At 44.7% G+C, this 19524-nt stretch overlaps 1 protein-coding gene across 1 annotated transcript in view; it reads left to right on the forward strand.

Moving 5' to 3' along the window:
• The first annotated feature begins 10688 nt into the window (after window positions 1-10688).
• Window positions 10689-19524, forward strand: part of NFYC (nuclear transcription factor Y subunit gamma) — a 56278-nt gene continuing 47442 nt past the window's right edge. The window contains exon 1 of the mRNA XM_034413357.3: window positions 10689-10889. The gene's annotated coding sequence lies outside the window, so the exon portion shown is untranslated. The remainder of the gene's footprint in view (window positions 10890-19524) is intronic.

Genomic DNA, 19524 nt, shown 5'->3' on the forward strand with positions numbered 1-19524 from the left:
GGAGAACCGGTAGTGGAAATTTTGAGTAGTTCGGAGAACCGGCAAATACCACCTCTGGCTGGCCCCAGAGTGGGGTGGGAATGGAGATTTTGCAATATCCTTCCCCCAGGAGTGGGGAGGGAATGGGGATTTTGCAGTATCCTTCCCCCTGCAGTGGGCTGGGAATGGAGATTTTGCAATATCCTTCCCCCTGGAGTGGGGTGGGAATGGAGATTTTGCAATATCCTTCCCCCAGGAGTGGGGTGGGAATGGGGATTTTGCAGTATCCTTCCCCTGGAGTGGAATGGGAATGGAGATTTTGCAATATCCTTCCCCCTGGAGTGGGCTGGGAATGGGGATTTTGCAATATCCTTCCCCTGGAGTGGAGTGGGAATGGAGATTTTGCAATATCCTTCCCCCTGGAGTGGGCTGGGAATGGAGATTTTGCAATATCCTTCCCCCTGGAGTGGGCTGGGAATGGGGATTTTGCAGTATCCTTCCCCTGGAGTGGAGTGGGAATGGAGATTTTGCAATATCCTTCCCCCTGGAGTGGGCTGGGAATGGAGATTTTGCAGTATCCTTCCCCCTGGAGTGGGGAGGGAATGGGGATTTTGCAGTATCCTTCCCCTGTCACGCTCACGAAGTCACACCACACCCACCAAGCCATGCCCACAGAACCGGTAGTAAGAAAACTTGGATTTCACCACTGCATCAATCCCAAGGAAAACTCTCCAGTTTCACCTGTGTGGTAATCTTTCAGATCCTCTGAATTAGTGCATATCTTTGTATCCACAACCTTCTAGTTTTTCTACAGGTCCACCAAATGTGGTAAAATGTCCCTTCATGCTGTGCATGTTTCCAACATAAATTTGAAAAAAATGGGTGGCGTACCACCAACTTGACTTTTAAAAAAAACTTTCCCTGATAGTCAGACAAGCAGAGGGAAAGCTACCAGCAGCTTCCCAGCAAGACATTCATTTCCAAAGTTTTCCACAACTTCGTTAGAACTGCATTTTTCTTTACTATAGTAATTACAAAGAGCAGAAGATAGCAGCCAAAAAGCCTGCTCAGCAGGGTGGTTTCCCAACTGCTGAACTTTGCATCTTTTTTAAAAGCAAATTTCAAACCACCAGATTTCAGCAACTGCCCCCCCACAATATGTGGCTGATGAAGGAGCATCTCCTGATAAAGGAGGAGGTCAGCAGTTTTGCAACTCTGTTCAGAGATGCTCAAAATGCAGAAAACTTCACTTCTGCTTCCCTTGGCGAGGCAGACTCCTTGATTTGCAAAGAGAGAGGAAAAAGAAAAAAGAAAACAGGAGGAGGGATATTTTCTACTGTAAAATAGCCATTCTTAGCATTTAGGGGTGTTGTTTTTTTAATGAGAAGGCTGCTGGGAAGAAAATGAAGCTGAATTCAATTAGTGATTGAGCTGGAGAGTGAGGGGGAGAGGGCAAAGAAGAAAAAGAGGTGGGTAGAAGAGCCCTAAGGTCACCTCGACCTAGCAATGGCAACAAGCAGGCTCTAGAGCAGAGGTCTTCAAACTTGGCAGCTTTAAGACTTGTAGACTTCAACTCCCAGAATTCTCCAGCCAGCTATTCAGCTATGCTGTCTGGAGAATTCTGGGAGTTGAAGTCCACAAGTCTTAAAGCTGCCAAATTTGAAGACCTCTGCTCTAGAGATACACCAAGACCTCTATTCAATAGCTATTCAGATCAGGGATGCTTAATGAGATAGGAAATGTACATGCCTGAGCATTTGTAATAGCAGGTGCCTCCTTCTGATCACACAATGCAAGAGCTCCTCTTCTGCAACATTTGTCAATCTTGGCAACGTTAAGATAAGTGGACTTCCAACTCCCAGAATTCTGGGAGTCCAGTTGTTTCTAGCAGGTGGTAAGCATGGGCCCTCCTGTGGCTCTGTAGACCCCCTTCAACAGGGCAGAATACCAATGCCATTAAGATAGAGCCCATGGGTTCTACTTACCTTTACTACTGGTTTGAAATGGGGCTGCATGCACAGAAGCTTCCTGATGATGTCAGGGTCGGTGGGCGGAGCCTTCCGCCGGTTTTACTACCAGTTCTATAGAACCGGTCCGAACCGGGGGCAACCCACCGTTACACACTTACTTCTTTAAGAATGCTATGTTAAGTAACTGCACGTAGTTCAGGGTGCCTATCCGTGGTAACACACCTACTGAGGAACTGTGAGGTGTACCTGAGGATGGGTCATGCTAGAAGCTGATACTGCACTTGATCTTAGCCAAATGGCCGAGAAGCGATGGAGCTGATACAGACACACACACATCGACAGCACTTGAATAAATGAAAGAGTTTACTCTAACCACTGAGATACAAATATAATAGCAGGAGCTAATATAGACAAGTGAAAATATAATTTACAAAAGCTAGTATGTACATTATATTCTCTCATTTTCTTTCTCTTTCTCTCTCCCTTATCATCTTAATACTCTAGCTCTGTGATGGCGAACCTATGGCACGCATGCCATAGGTGGCACATGGAGCCATATCTGTGGGCACACGAGCATTGCCCTAGCTCAGCTCGAGCACGCATGCGTGCACCGTCCAACTAATTTTCGGGCCTTCCAGTTCCACCGGAAGTTGGGAAATGGGCTGTTTCCGACCTCTTGAGGGCCTTGGGGGGGGGATGCTGTTTTCTCCCTCCTTAGGCTCCAAGAAAGCCTTTGGAGCCTGGGGAGGGTGAAAAACAGCCTTCCCAGGCCCACCTTGCTGTCACGTGCCAAAAGTGGGGGACACACGCACATGTGTGGGAAGGGCAGGACAGGGTGTGGGGCGGCATTGAATTATGGGTGTATGCATACACGCGTGTGACCCCCTCGCCCTCCCCCCAATTTTGGCACGTGACGGCAAAAAGGTTAGCAATCACTGCTCTAGCTCTAGCTAGCTTTTTGCTTGTCCTTCCCTATCTTTCTGCTTCCTGATCTCAGTGGCTGATAAGGGAAAGCCTGTGAGTTCTGATTGTCAAGGAAAGCTTACACAGTTCTCCTGCCCAGGATCTAAAACTCCTTAAACAAAACAGAGTCCCCTTTCCTCGTCTCTCCAAATAGAGTGTTCACCACCCACTCCCAGACTTTCTTCCTGGTCCTCCTCCTCATCTCAGGGCCAGAATCTCTGGATTTGTGGGCTCCACTTCACTCCATGTTTCCCAGCTGAAGTCATCTTCAGCAACACGATCTGCAACGTCTAGAATATATATAAAAAAGTGCCACCTCTCTTTGATTTTCCTATTTCTTTTTATAACCTATACCCAGGACCTCTACACATCACCTTATTTTTGCCTATAGCCTTGTGGTCTTGTGCTGAATCACTTGCCTACCACAAAAATACCAACAACATGACTTTGGCACAGACCCAACCACTTTCCTCTTGCCATGATATTCTGTTCCGACCTAGGCTTCCTGAGTTAGTAAAACACACAAGTAGTCCCAGAAACCTCTTTTATTGCAACAGCTGTGAATTCTGTTCATTCACAGATGAGTCCCAAATAGTTGTAAAGAGTCCTTTGGGATAAGGCTGATAGTCACCCACCTTTATCTCCTTTGACACGCTGCCAAAGACCTAATTGGCAAAGCCACATGGAGTCCAGAATCAAACAGAGATGCCGACTGGGAACAGAATTAATAACATTGCTTTCCCTCAAAGGGCCCACGTGCTTTGCTCCTCTTTTAAGCCTTGTGGGAGGGGCCAATCATCTCCAGGCCTTACTCCCAAGTTGTCCCTTTAGTTTTAACCTATTTGTGCCTTCTGGTAGCTCTGCGCATGCGTGCACTAGGAACAGGTTCCTCCTGTTCCTCTGCCTCTCTGATGTCCGACTCTGGAGGCCGCGCATCACTCCCAGATGGCCCTGGCCCCATCTCTGCCTCTGATGCAGAGCCCTCGTCCGAGCCTTCCCCAGACTCCAGGACTGGTCCATGTTCCTCCCCAGCCTCCTCACTGTCCGACTCTGCTGCCAGCTCTGCAGGCCACTGGCGGACCACAACATTTTCAACCTGCCACAAAGGGAAAGTAGAGAGGGAAGACAGGAAGAGAGGATGAGCTTATCTAGTCAGACTTGATAGACTTTTTTTGGCAGCAGTCACAGAAAAAGTTGTAAATGTGCGTCCGTGTTCCTCAACAACGGGAAGAGCACAAGTATTGTGGACGTGCACCAAACATGAATCCTCTATCACACCTTTAAATTTCCTTGCCCTCTAATTCTAAAAGGATGTCACAAGTCTTATTCCTTTGTGATGGTTTTCAATATTTTACTGAAGTTTATTGTCCTTTCTCTTGAATTGTAACGTTCTAGACATTTGGATAGTTTTGAGTGATTTTTCTGCCTCTCCTATGCCAACATCAACAGCATCCGGGGCAAGCACACTCCTGTGAATATCAATTCCAGCAGCAGACCTCACCTCATTTTCCATATTCTCCACTTCAGCCAAAACTATGGATCCTGGGTGGCAATTAGCAGGTAGATCTAGAATCATGGATGTTAAGTGATCCCCATCTTCTCCATCCTCTTCTCGAGGCCCTCTTCTATCCCAAAATGCCCTTCTTCCTGTCTCCTTAGTCAGCAGAGCTTCTCCTGCCATCAGTTTTGGATTTCTGCAACCAAATGTGTATCCCATAATAGCATCTGTCCATTCCCCCACAGCAGGAAGATAGCCAGGGCATAGTTTTTGGTTTGACCCCAATTCTTTGTGTGTATTCAACATTTTAAACAGCTTCTCAATTGTTTTCACTGTCTGTACACAGTTAGTGGGGATGGTGGACAATAGCCACTTTTTCGTGGATTTGGGGTTTGGCTTCTGCTCCTTGACACTTGGACTAGATGGGGCTGCTACATGCTTCTCCAGTTGGGATAGAGGGAGAGGTATTTATGGCAATCATTTTGGTGTTGTTTGATTGAAACAGATTCTGCCTTTTAAGATCAACTGTCACCAGCAAAGGAACCAGCACTCAAGAAATGCATCACAATCCAACATTTAGCAATGAAGGGCCTGGAAAAGATATTCAGAAGTCGTGACATACCGATGCCTCCAAATATTAGAATCTTTGTCCCAGAGGTACTTTTTCCAAAAGGCAACTGGACTTTCTTGTTTTTTTTTTTCTTTGAAAACATTTTGCTTCTCGTCCAGGAAGCTTTTTCAGTTCTGAGTTCTTGGGTGAGAAGTGAAACATTTTCAAAGGAAAAATCAAGAAAGTCCAGTTGCCTTTTGGAAAAAGCAATTTTGGGACAATCATGATAACCATGACTTGAGAATCTCTATAAACTTTAGAATCTTTGATTTTTTTCCCCCCCTCTGACAATCTATGGAAGCAAAGTTGAACTCTGAAGAAGCTGGATAACAAGGATATTGATGCTTTTTGAACTTTTGGAGAAGACCCAGAAGAACACGAATGACAGCTAGTTAAGCAAACGGATCAAAGAAAGCAAACTGAACCAGAATTTTAACTCAAGGCACAAATGATCGTATGCAAAGATTTAGTTCTCTTGAGAAGTCCATAATGGGTGAAATGTAGAAGGAAAGGAAAGATGACTAGGAGCAAAGTGGGTAGACCTAATTGTAGCAGCAGCTGAGTATGCCACTGAGTTACTTCAAAGGCCAGCATGAACCCAGGAGAAAGTCTGTTTATGTAGTTACTCAAAGAACATTAGCACTTCATCAATCTTGATGGTGACGGGTTATCCCCATGGGTTCACCCAATAGATTCCCTTGAGAGCATGGTTAGTTATTAGGGAATGGATCAGGGGTGGGTTCTACTTACTTTTACTACCGGTTTGCAGCGGGGCTGCGTGCGCGCACTCTTCTGGGGTCGGTGGGCGGAGCCTCCTACCGGTTTTATTACCGGTTCTATAGAACCGGTGCGAACCGGGGGCAACCCACCACTGGAATGGGTCAATCTTTCTAGAGGATCCTGGAGTCAGCTGGCAGAAGGTCCAGAGACGCAAGGCCAAAAGTTGCCATTCTTGGGAAGCTAGAATCTCTTTTTTGAATCCTCTTTGTTTATCTTTGGATTTTCGGTAGCTGAGTCACAAGTTACCGTCACTAAAGTTTCTCTTCATTTGGAGTCTTTGCTGTTTTGTAAGTGCTGGCAGAAACCAAGTCTGCACAAAGCACAAAGCGGGCAGTTCTCTTGCAACCGGGGAATCCTCAGGGAGATCTGACCGGATTGAGGGTCAGTGCCGCTGCTTTTCCAAATGTTGATCAGCTCTTTTTCTTGGCAGATGGGGTATGATCACAGGGTCAACTGAGTTTAGGTGTTCCCAGGACATGAATGGTGAGCTGAGTGAAGTTATTTTAATCTTGTACATATGACTGGGTTTGTTCTGGGTTGAGTTGAATCTTGCCAAATTTAGTCAGTTGGATCAATTAACCCTTTTGGTGTGTAAGCCACATTTGATCCCTCACTGACCCAGTTAAGCATGTTGTGGAAAAAGAGCCAAGGTGGTGCCTTGTTAGAAAAAATCATATTTTTTTCTGATCTTCCAATTGCTTCTTGAAAATGTCATTAACAGGATATGGAGCAATAACTTTCCTTTATTGTTACCCTGGCTCAGTGGTGAAATCCAAATTTGTTTACTTTGTGGGTGTGGCTTGGTGGGCATGGCAGGGGAAGGATACTGCAACATCTCCATTCCCACCCCACTCCAGGGGAAGGATACTGCAAAATCCCCATTACCTCCCCACTCCTGGGGGAAGGATACTGCAAAATCTCCATTCCCACCCCACTCTGGGGCCAGCCAGAGGTGGTATTTGCCAGTTCTCTGAACGACTCAAAATTTCTGCTGCCGGTTCTCCGAACTGCTTAAAATTCCCACTACCGGTTCTCCAGAATCTGTCAGAACTTGCTGGATTTCACCCCTGCCCTGGCTTCTGATTCTTAAACATAGTGGCCCTTTTTCCAAAGGATGTTTCATCCAGAGAGTCTCTAACCCAGGTAAATCTTTTCAGTGGTTCTTACAATACATTATCACATTACTGTCCCTGCTAGTGTTGACTGACAACTTCCCTTCCCCCTGGAAACAGGCAATAGACCACAAGCTGGGCTCTTATGGGCTCTCACCGGTATTCTTAATGTCCCTCGGCTTTGACAAAGCAAAGCAAGTAGTAATTGATAGAATGAAGGACATGGAGTTCCAAGAAGAATTTAATAGGTTGCCTCTCCACAGTAGGGACAGAATCAAGCAGGCTGTGTGGGAACCAGCAAGGTATCTAAATGATCTGATCTTCCCAAAACAAAGAATAGTTTTCTTCAGAGCTAGATTTAATATTCTCCCCTCAGCATTTCTCCAGGGTAGGTATAAGAGGACACCAACAGCAGAATGGGTATGTATATGTGGTAAAGGAGAAGTCGAAGATATCTCACATGTTTTATTGTATTGTGAGTTATATAGAGTTTATAGGTCAGTATATATTCTCCCCTTACTAGAGAGATTGTCAGGGAGGACAGATGACTTTTATGTAGGCTTTCTCTTCCAGGACTCAAACCCGGCTACCACGCGTGCAGTGGCAAAATTCTGTGTCACTGCCATGTACGCAAGAAAAAAAAATTGGTTACAGAATTATAGATGTCAACTTGTGCCAATTTTTGGAGATATCTATAACAATTTTTGGAAAAATACTGTATATTATTCACATACTTATTGGCTCTCCACTCAAGTAAATTAGGGACCTCCCTTATGCTTCTGGGGTAAATGGTGCCCCTAACTTTCTGGCTTTTAAGAGGACACTGAAAAACCATCTTATTTTGCAAAGTGTTTGCGTGCCAATGGGATTACTACTGCCTTCAAATAGATTTTTCATGTGGGAAATCATCTCAGTTTCTATTTATTAATTGTTTGCATCATAGCAAATGGCCTTGAGTCTTGTGAAACAGATGGCATATAAAATTTTATGTAAATAAAATAAGCCAAAGCCAAACAAACCATACTGTGTTCATTCAACATTGATTCAGTTATTAAATTTATTCACTGCTCATTTGGCTGTCATAACATTATTCTTAGCCAAGTGATGCCTTCACACAAAACACTTTGGTTAATTGCTTCTATTTTCTAAACCTAGCCTGTTTGGTTAGTTAGTATGATTAGCCATGATGTCCTAGTGCAGTGATAGCGAACCTTTTCGGCACCAAGTGCCAAAAAGGTCGCACGGAAACATTGCGCACACATGTATGCGCTCATCAGGGTCGCGCTCTGGAAAAGCCGAACTTCCGGGTTCTAGCGGGCATGCATGCCCAACGATCAGCTGGCTGGTGTGCATGCACAGGCCGGTCTTCAACACTGCCATGCGTGCAAAGGGATCACGTTCCAGAAAAGCCGAACTTCCAGGTTCTGGCACACATGCGCACCCGACAAATAGCTGGCCAGCGCGCATGCGCACATCGTTTTTGGCACTGCCGTGCGCACAAAGGACAGCTGATTGTCACACATGTATGCACGCCAGAAACCCGGAAGACAAACTAGCAAGGTCACGCGTGCTGGGAGACATGGCTTCGTTGCCATTTTGGGCACACATGCCATAGGTTCGGCATCAGGGTCCTAGTGTGTTAACTAGGCACCTGTTATAAGACAATTATGTGTATTGAGTTAATATTTTGCAGTGTCCTGGATCATGGGAACACTATTTGCGACCTTCCCAGTTGGCTTTGTTGGAAGAAATATCGAGAACCAGTTCCAAACCAGGAATAAAATGGAGGCTGACTGGAAAGAAATATTCTGTTTATTAGTGAACAGAACCAATACACACACAGCAAGCAGTTCTGGGACAGCTGACAAAATGGGAGTTTATAGTGGGTGGGTTTTTTCTGGATTCCTATGGGGTCATGGCTGGCTCTATAGGCAAAAGGGAAAATGTAAATCCTAGGTGTTTGAGCTTATGCTGCCTACCTTTGGCTCGATTATGTGGCTTATTGTGTGGCTTATCTGAAGTTTCTGCCTGACCCAGTCTTTCTGAATGGATTACCAAATCTGCATTTCTATAAGCTGGCCTCCTCAGTTTCTCCTTGGGGCAGGGAAACTGGGACTGGTTTCTGCCTCCCTTAAGGTTCCCCCCCACCCAATTCTCCTTTAGAGGAAAATATTCTATCCTGCCTTTTTAATATTCCCCAAAATATTTCATTCTTCTAGGAGGGGGGGAAGGGGCTTTCCACAGCTTCTGACAAGGAAGACAATGGAGAAAGCTGGATTCACTTAATGACCATCTATTTGTTTAACAGCTGCAGTGATCCACTTAACAACTAAGGCAATGCCTAGGTAAATGGAAAAGGGGTGGGGAAAGAGAAAAAGAGTTACCATAAAAGTGTACATGAATGATAAAACAGATGTAATTATTAAACAAAAGGAATTTGAAATGAAGATATATGTAAATAGAAAATTGGGGCTGCTCGAATACCATTCTAGATTAAATTGAAAATGGATACAACAAAGGAGTGGGAAAGAAGAAAGGAATAGAGAGAGAAAAGGAGGGGAGAAAAGAGGAAAGGAGAGAGAGGGATAGAAGAGAGGGAGAAGGAGAGGAAGAAAAGGAGAGAGGAATAGAAAGGGAGGAAGAAGAGGAGTGGGGGAACGGGAGGGGAAGTAGAAGGAGAGGAGAGGAGGAACGAAGAAAGTAGAAAGGGACAGAAGAAGAAAGAGTAGGGACAAAGAGGAAAGGTGGTGGTAAAACAAAGAAGAGGAAATGGTAAAAGAGCAGCCCCAAACAAATAAAAATGAAAGTTAAAGGATAAGATGAATGATCAATGATTAATGATGGATAAAAGACTGTACACTTAAATATGTTTATGAGAAATAAAAATTAAAAAAAATGCAACCCCCCCCCAACTATGGTTAAAAAAAAGGGTTATAAAATGGATCATGCTTCACTAAACCACCTCAATTTTGATTCCAATTTTGGTTCCAAGTCGAAAACTACTGAATTCCATTCCTGGAGTTATTGTATGGCAGTATGTTTTCTGGTTTGCTGAGTTGAGTTGAGCTGAGTAGAGTATAATTTTTTTATTGGCCAAGTGTGATTGGCGAGCGAAGGAGATCAGAGGTGTGCAGCTGTTCCTTCCCAGCCCAGGCTTTTGGGGGAGCCTCTGGATAGGATAACCCAACAGCAACACAGTTTTAGTTTTAGTTTAGTTTTTAGTTTTATTTGATTTATATACTGCCCTACTCCCGTAGGACTCAGGGCGGTGAACAGCCACAAGATAAAACACATAAATACAAAATTTAAAAGCAAAATAAAACTGAATTAAACAATTTGGCCGAAGACAGATTTAAAACACCCCACTAATTAAAAACAAATTAAAATTTGCATTTTAAAAAGGGAAAAAAGGGAAAAATTAGGCCAGGCCCGCCTGATGGAATAAAAATTCTGCCTACACAGTTGGCAGAATTCAACTACAGCAGGGGTCTTCAAACTTGGCAGCTTTAAGACTTGTGGACTTCAACTCCCAGAATTCTCCAGCCAGCTATGCTCTGAACTACAATACTGCATCTGCGGATCCGAGTCCGCCCAAACTACACTTCCCACAATTCAGTGGGGGGGGAACCAACTCCCTCTTGCACAGGTGCAAGAAAAAAAAAAAAGATCTCGCCCTTTGGTGAATTCTCGCGGTAACCTACACTTCCGAGAGAATGGAGACGCAAACGAAGTTGGAACGTTGCGCCTGCGCACCAGCTGAAAGTCACGAACAGAGGGAAGGGGGCGGGGTTTGCCGTTCTCCTCAGTCTCGGCCCCGCCGCCATCTTGTTTCACCGCCACTTCGCGCTCGCTCCGTTCCCTCACATCCCCGCCCCCTCCCGCTCGTTTCGGTGGGAAGCGCCCGAGCTACGGCTAAACCACTGGCATTGGCCGCTGCAGCCGAAGCGCAACGGGAGCCACGGACTCGGAGCTGGACGGTGAGTTAAAAGTAGGGCGAAGGAAGCTCCTCGGTGGAGTGGCGGTTGGACTTATCTTTCCCTTCCCCCTTCGCCGCCATTCACCCTGCCCGTCCTTCTGATTGGCTGGAACGGCCCCCCGCTGCCCTTCCTGATTGGCCGCCGGCGGGGTAGACGAATGGGCGGAGCTGTCGCTAGGCCATTGGGTAAAGATTGCGGGCGGACCGTGGAGAAAACAGCCTGCAACGGAAAGAGCCTTTTTTTCCCCCCGCCCCTCTATCCCAAGCCCCGAGGCGGACATCGGAAAGGGCGGGGCTTGTGACCATGGATAACTTTCCATAGAGGAGAGCAGAGAGACAGGCAGGGCTGAGTCGGAGGCGGGGCTTAAGTGAAAGGAACCTGAATTGGGTTCTAAACAGCTGAGAAAAGTCAGGATTCTGGCTGGTCTCACAGGCTGCCCCGAGCCGTTCATCTTGTGCTTGTGTGGGTATTGCATGAGCCCCTAGTGCTGTGGTTCATTCAGTGAACCATGATTCATTTAATCATGGTAACCTAAATTGAACTAAAGGGCCGCCATCAGTGAGCTGTTGGATAGAATTACTTGGTCTGTTGTGTGGATGTTTGGGTGGTTTAGGGGTGGGGAATTTCAGGTGGGTGGATGGAGGTGTGTTTGGGGATTGTTATGTGCGTTGGAACTGGTCTTTGGGTGTATACACGTATAATAACAATAAAGTTCTTATTATCTTTATTCATTAAACATGAAACTCAGCCAACTGAACATTCAAAAATGCATCACAAATACCATTGACTGGTACTAATGGTTGATACAAGTTGCTGCCAGCGTCCTAGGTATCAACCAAGTACCACCTTCTTCTTCCTCTTCCTCCTCCTCCTCCTCCTCCTTCATTAAACATGAAACTCAGTCAACTGAACATTCAAAAATGCATCACAAATACCATTGACTGGTGCTAATGGTTGATACGAGTTGCTGTCAGCGTCCTAGATATCAACCAAGTACCACCTTCTTCTTCCTCTTCCTCCTCCTCCTCCTCCTTCTTCATTAAACATGAAACTCAGTCAACTGAACATTCAAAAATGCATCACAAATACCATTGACTGGTGCTAATGGTTGATACGAGTTGCTGTCAGCGTCCTAGGTATCAACCAAGTACCACCTTCTTCTTCCTCTTCCTCTTCCTCCTCCTCCTCCTCCTTCTTCTTCATTAAATATGAAACTCAGCCAACTGAACATTCAAAAATGCATCACAAATACCATTGACTGGTGCTAATGGTTGATACGAGTTGCTGTCAGCGTCCTAGATATCAACCAAGTACCACCTTCTTCTTCCTCTTCCTCCTCCTCCTCCTCCTCCTCCTCCTCCTCCTTCATTAAATATGAAACTCAGCCAACTGAACATTCAAAAATGCATCACAAATACCATTGACTGGTGCTAATGGTTGATACGAGTTGCTGTCAGCGTCCTAGGTATCAACCAAGTACCACCTTCTTCTTCCTCTTCCTCCTCCTCCTCCTCCTTCTTCTTCATTAAATATGAAACTCAGCCAACTGAACATTCAAAAATGCATCACAAATACCATTGACTGGTGCTAATGGTTGATACGAGTTGCTGTCAGCGTCCTAGATATCAACCAAGTACCACCTTCTTCTTCCTCTTCCTCTTCCTCCTCCTCCTCCTCCTCCTCCTTCTTCTTCATTAAATATGAAACTCAGCCAACTGAACATTCAAAAATGCATCACAAATACCATTGACTGGTGCTAATGGTTGATACAAGTTGCTGTCAGCGTCCTAGGTATCAACCAAGTACCACCTTCTTCTTCCTCTTCCTCCTCCTCCTCCTCCTCCTCCTTCTTCATTAAATATGAAACTCAGCCAACTGAACATTCAAAAATGCATCACAAATACCATTGACTGGTACTAATGGTTGATACGAGTTGCTGCCAGCGTCCTAGATATCAACCAAGTACCACCTTCTTCTTCCTCTTCCTCCTCCTCCTCTTCCTCCTTCTTCATTAAATATGAAACTCAGTCAATTGAACATTCAAAAACGCATCACAAATACCATTGACTGGTACTAATGGTTGATATGGGATTATTCTTATTCTTTTATTCATTAAAAATGAAACTCAGTCAACTGAACATTCAAAAATGCATCACAGATACCATTGACTGGTGCTAATGGTTGATACGGGTTGCTGCCAACGTCCTAGGTATCAACCAAGTACATTATTATTATTATCTTTATTCATTAAATATGAAACTCAGTCAACTGGACATTCAAAAATGCATCACAAATACCATTGACTGGTGCTAATGGTTGATACAGGATTAATATTCTTATTCTTTTATTCATTAAAAATGAAACTGAGTCAACTGAACATTCAAAAATGCATCACAAATACCATTGGCTGGTGCTAATGGTTGATACGGGTTGCTGCCAGCGTCCTAGGTATCCACCAAGTACCTTCTTAAGATGTCCGATGTTCCAAGTAGCACAGTTTTTTGCAGTTCCGCTGGTGTTATTGCAGGAAGCTGAAATTTGCTGATGTATGTTATAAAATTCTTGGACATGGTACCAATGCCCCGATGACAATGGGTATCACTGTTACATGTTTCATCCATAGCCATGTAGTTTTGATGGCCAGGTCGTGATATTTCATGATTTTTTCCAGATCTTTTTCTTTGACTCTGGCGTCTCCTGGTACCGCGATGTCAATAAATTGTACATTTCGGTTTTCGGCAACTGTGATTTTTGGCATGTTGTGTTCCATGTGGTGATCTATCTACCTGGCTCCCTGCCACGTGGCAGCGGCCTTGCCTGAACTACTCTACGTTATAGCCGCGGTGGCGATTGATACCCCTAGACTTATGGTCATGGGGGACTTCAACCTGCCATCCGTCGGTGAGGCGTCTGAGGTGGCTCAGGAGTTCATGGCTTCCATGACGGCCATGGACCTGACCCAGTTAGTTCATGGCCCTACTCACACGGGGGGAAACACGCTGGACCTGGTTTTTGTCTCTGGTCAGTGGCTGAGTGGTCTCGAGATAGGGGATATAGCGATCGAGCCCTTGTCATGGTCAGATCACTCCCTCCTTCGCTTTGACCTTCGAACCGCCACACCCCGCCGCAGGGAGGCGGAACCGATGAGGTGGTTCCGCCCCAGGCGCCTGATGGACCCGGATAGGTTCCAGACGGAGCTTGGGCCATTTCCTGAGGCTCTGGCACACGGCTCGACTGAAGACCTAGTGGCTGTCTGGGATAGGGCGGCCGCTGGAGCTTTGGACCGGGTCGTGCCTTTGCGGCCTCTGACCCGGCGTCGATCTCACCTGGCTCCCTGGTTCACCGAGGAGCTGAGGGAGATGAAACGCCGGAAAAGACGCCTGGAGAGCAGTTGGAGGGCCAGCCGTTCTGAATCTGACCGAACACTGGTAAGGTCTCATATTAAGACCTACCTGGTGGCAATAAAAGCGGCAAAGTGTAACTATTTTTCCGCTCTTATTGCGTCATCAGATAATCGCCCGGCCGCCCTGTTTAGGGTGACCCGCTCCCTGCTCCACCAGGAAGGTGGAAGGACCCCTTGGAGGGTAGAGCCGAGGACTTTGTACAATATTTGTATGACAAAATCGCTCAGATTCGGGAAAATTTGGACTCTGACTGGGTAGATTCGGGAGGGAGGATGAAGGCAAGTCTTGAGAATATTATCTGGGAAGAGTTTGATTCTGTGACTCTGGAAAACGTGGACAAGATACTGGGCAGACTAAGCGCGGCCACATGTTTATTGGACCCGTGTCCCTCCTGGCTGGTGCTGGCCTCTCGGGAGGTTACACGAGGCTGGCTCCAGGGGATTATAAATGCTTCCTTGAGAGAGGGTGTCTTCCCTGCTGCCTTGAAGGAGGCGGTGGTGAGGCCTCTCCTCAAGAAGCCTTCTCTGGACCCAGCAGTGTTGGCTAATTACCGTCCAGTCTCCAACCTTCGCTTCATTGCGAAGGTTGTTGAGAGTGTGGTAGCGCGACAGCTTCCTCAGTACTTGGATGAATCGGCTTATCTAGATCCGTTCCAGTCGGGCTTCAGGCCTGGATACAGCACGGAAACGGCATTGGTCGCATTGGTAGATGATCTCTGGAGGGCCCGGGACAGGGGTTGCTCCTCTATCCTGGTCCTATTAGACCTCTCAGCAGCTTTTGATACCATCGACCATGGTATCATGCTGCACCGGTTGGAAGAGTTAGGGGTGGGAGGCACCGTGTTGCGGTGGTTCTCCTCCTTTCTATCTGATCGGTCGCAGTCTGTGTTGACAGGGGGGCAGAGGTCGACCCCGAGGCCCCTTGTATGTGGGGTGCCACAGGGGTCGGTTCTCTCACCCCTTCTGTTCAACATTTATGTGAAGCCGCTGGGTGAGATCATCCGTGGTTTTGGGGTGAAGTATCATCAGTATGCTGATGATACTCAGCTATACATCTCCACCCCGGACCACCCCAATGATGCCCTTAAAGTGATGTCCCAGTGCCTGGAGGCTGTACGGATCTGGATGGGGAGGAACAGACTCAGGCTCAACCCATCCAAGACCGAGTGGCTGTGGTTTCCGACGTCCCGATATAGTCAATTGGTGCCATCACTGACTATTGGGGATGAGTCATTGCCCCCCACGGAGAGAGTTCGCAACTTAGGCGTCCTCTTGGACTCACGGCTGTCTTTAGAAGAACACTTGACAGCTGTGGCCGGGAGGTCTTTTTATCAGGTTCGCCTGATTCGCCAGTTGCGTCCCTTTTTGGATCGGGACTCGTTAAAAACGGTCACTCATGCCCTCGTCACTTCACGCCTGGACTACTGTAATGCTCTCTACATGGGGCTCCCCTTGAAGAGCACCCGGAGGCTCCAGCTGGTCCAGAATGCGGCCGCGCGGGTAGTTATGGGAGCAGCATGGCGCTCCCATGTGGCTCCCCTCCTGCGCGAGCTGCACTGGCTCCCTGTGGTCTTCCGGGTGCGCTTCAAGGTCTTAGTTACCACCTTTAGAGCACTCCATGGCTTAGGACCGGGGTACTTACGAGACCGCCTTCTGCCACCAATAGCCTCTCACCGCCCAGTACGCTCCCATAGAGAGGGGCTTCTCAGGGTGCCGTCAGCCAAACAATGTCGACTGGCGGCCCCCAGGGGGAGAGCCTTTTCTGTGGGGGCACCCACCATCTGGAACGAGCTCCCCCCAGAGATACAGAAGATTCCGGATCTGCGCACTTTCCGCCGTGCCCTCAAAACATTCCTGTTTCAGCAGGCCGGCCTGGCCTAACTTTCCCTTTATATTGCTTTTTGATATTATTTTAAACTGGGATGTCTTGAATTATCTAGGACCAGAATGTTTAGTATATTTTAATTGGTTTTTTATTATTAACGTTTGTATTACATGTATTTTTATAGTTCGCTGTTCACCGCCCTGAGTCCCTTAGGAATAGGGCGGTATATAAATTTAATAAATAAAATAAAACTCATACGGACCACTGGCTCTTGACAGCCTCCATTTCTCCTACTTCCTATGGCTATAATTGGGATTAGAAGAAGGGTATATAGAATGCAAAAAAAAGAAAAAATATGTAAACGTCTGTGGTTTAGTTGCTCCAGTTTCTGTGGTTACATTCTGATTATTGAAGTAGTTTATATCATGTTTTTTCCTGTCGGAAAAGCAATGATTATTTTAGAAAATAGTGCCAATTGTAACTGGCAATTATTGTAGAACCATGAATTCTACCTTAAAGAATTGCGCCTCCAAGGAATTAAAATTATAAAATCTGAAGCCCCAAAGTTTGTCCTTTTCCTGCTGAGTTAATTATGATGTTTGTTGAAATTGATTGGTTTTGTTGTCTTGTTCTGAACTGTTTACCTTGATTATGTGTTATTATCTGTTCACTTCCATTGTTGTCTCAGTTGTCGCTTGTTTAAATTATTGTCTAAACGACAACTATTTAGCAAACCTATATAGAAGAAAAGTGTCATTTAAACAATATCCAAACCTGCTTCCTAATGGAAAGTTGCTTTCTATTTTTGGATTTGTTGCATATCTAGTAGGATACAATGTCCAAAAGATGCTGTTTCTTACAAGAAAGAAGACAACTTTTCTTAATGGATTTCCGTTGAACATCATAGGAAAAGCCAAGTCTTAAGCGAGAAAAACAGTTTAGTGTAGTTATTACAGTGCTGGTCTAGAAACTACGAGACCATGAGTTTTAGTTGTCCTGTAGACAGGAAAGTCAGTTTTTAAAAGTTAGGTTTTGAGCCAGTCACACGCACTGAGGCCAACCTACTTCCCAGTACTGTTGTGGGGAAAATAAGAGACAAGTATTAATTAGCTGCCTTGAGTTATACAAAATAAAGGTGAGATGTGAATCTAAAAATAAAAGTCTTTAACAGAAAAAATAAGCAATTTGAATTGGATTCAGAAACAAATTTGAATTTGCTTCATATATGACCTTAAGTGTGTGTCAGCTAACTTTGCAGAAGTTACATTTTAGCTCGATTCTAGCTTTTAAACACTTCTAAATATATAATTTATGTATCTACCAAGGCCACTTTTGAATAGCTATCCTAAAACAGAATTGGGTAATGCTCTGATTTCTTACCTCCCTTTGGTCTTAGCATACTGTAAAGCAGCAGCCCCCAATTGTCCGGTTCTGTGGAGAGGTGGTCTTATTTGCACAGCCCGGTTTCTGTCATCTAGTTATCAGTTCAAGAATTTCATAACCCTAAGTCAAGAGTTTCTATTCTGTGCTGAAGAAAATAATGCTTCTAATTGATAATGCACATAGTTCAGTTTGTTGGGAACTTTCAAGGTGTTCCAAAATTCTTCTGGATCCATTTGTCTCGGAGAGTGATACGCTCCCACCTTCACTTCATCAGGTACATAGAATGGCTTGACAGATGTGGGATTTAATTTCATTTGGGGGAGGTGACAGAGAGAAGAATGGAGGGAAAGACATGGCAGTTACATAGATGCATCTCATGAGAGCTTATGCTTAATTTTTTTATTAAATGTTTATTGAAATTTACTGGCCGCCCAACTCCAGTGGACTCTGGGCAGCATACAAAACTAGTGAAAACAGAAACAGCTAATAATATTGACTCATGCAGCCCAGACTAAAATAATCTAAGCAAAAACAATAAAAAAAAAATGGGCCATTGATCAAATATCAACTCTGCCTGGCAGCGAGTTCAGCTCATGTAGTAGTGGTGACACATAACTTCCTCTTTGCCCTTTCTTCTTAATACAGCTGTATACTAATTACAATTAAACCTATACAAGATTTATTTCCAATTAAACATACATTGAGTTGTATTCTAATTCAAAAGCCTTTTTTTTTTACCCTTCTGTGCTTTCATGTTTATGTGAGTATGTCTTCTCCAGGTAGGTTCCTTCCTTTTAGTCCCCCCACCTTCATTTCATTCCTGCCTCTCTTTCCATAAACACGTCTCCTGATCTCTTCCAGTTCTCCATTCCTCTTCTTTAGAGGTAAGGTTATATCTTGGCTGTAGACCAGATTGCTTGCTTGATACCCATCTTTTGTTTTGCATCAAAACAGATCAATTTATTGGGATGGAGAAAACTGTAGTGTCTTCTGACACTGCAGCATTTTTTTGAGGCATTTATGTATCCAGCAGGCTTTGTGTACATGGAGAGCTTTATTTTTATACTGTGGTCCAGAGCAATAATGAGTTTTGCCCATAATTTTAAAGCAGGGTTTCTGACTCATCAATTTTTAAAATAGGTGGACTTCAACTCCCAGAATTCTCCAGCTAGCATACCACAGCTTTCTGGGAAATTCTGTGAGCTGAATTCCACCTATCTTAAAGCCTGTATTGAAGTCAGCACCATGGTTATCTGAATAAGCTACCGAATAAGCTGTGATGGGCTACAGTAATATTTTCAAAAGGATTTTTTTCTGTTAATGATAGTGTTTTACATCAGTAATTTTTGCAAGTTTTTAAAAATCTAGTTCACTTAAAAATAGATATCATGTAGGCAATTGTTCAGTATATCTTCACTTATTCCATTGTTCACTGAGAATTAGTGCTGAATTGGACTGTTTATTGAAATATTACTACTTTCCAAATGTTTGGCTGTTGTAGGTCAAACTCATTTTAACTTTTTTCTTTTCTCTCTGCTATTGGAGAATTTAAAATGCTCTTTACATAAAATATAATTGATCACTTAATATCTGAAGACTTTAAAAGTAGGAGGTGCAAAGCTCATTTTAAAAGCTTGAGCAATTTCAAGAGAAAACATATGTCGGAACTTGATTAAGCACCAACAAAGGTTGCAGCTAAGTGCTGATTCTGGCACAAGCAAAGGACCAGAAAATATATATGTGGGTATATGCATAATTTTGCATTTATTTATTTAGTCATGTTTATGTAGTGTATATTGGAGGTGGAGAGCCCTTGAGAGCTGTATGTAATGAAATTTCATTTTAATGTATGTTGATTAGTGTACATTCAAAGTGACAATACAGTTATTCTAAGTCTAAAAGTGGGACTAGATAATGGCAGATCAGGTAGACCTGTTTGCCTGGAAAAGTGGGGATGCTGTAACATCAGGAAGACAAGGAACGTATTTGTACAATCTGCATCGGTCAGTTTGGCATGAGCCATG

This window comes from Pantherophis guttatus, chromosome 10 (genome assembly GCF_059756535.1).
Source record: "Pantherophis guttatus breed Tessera chromosome 10, ASM5975653v1, whole genome shotgun sequence".
Classification (NCBI taxonomy): Eukaryota; Metazoa; Chordata; class Lepidosauria; order Squamata; family Colubridae; genus Pantherophis; species Pantherophis guttatus.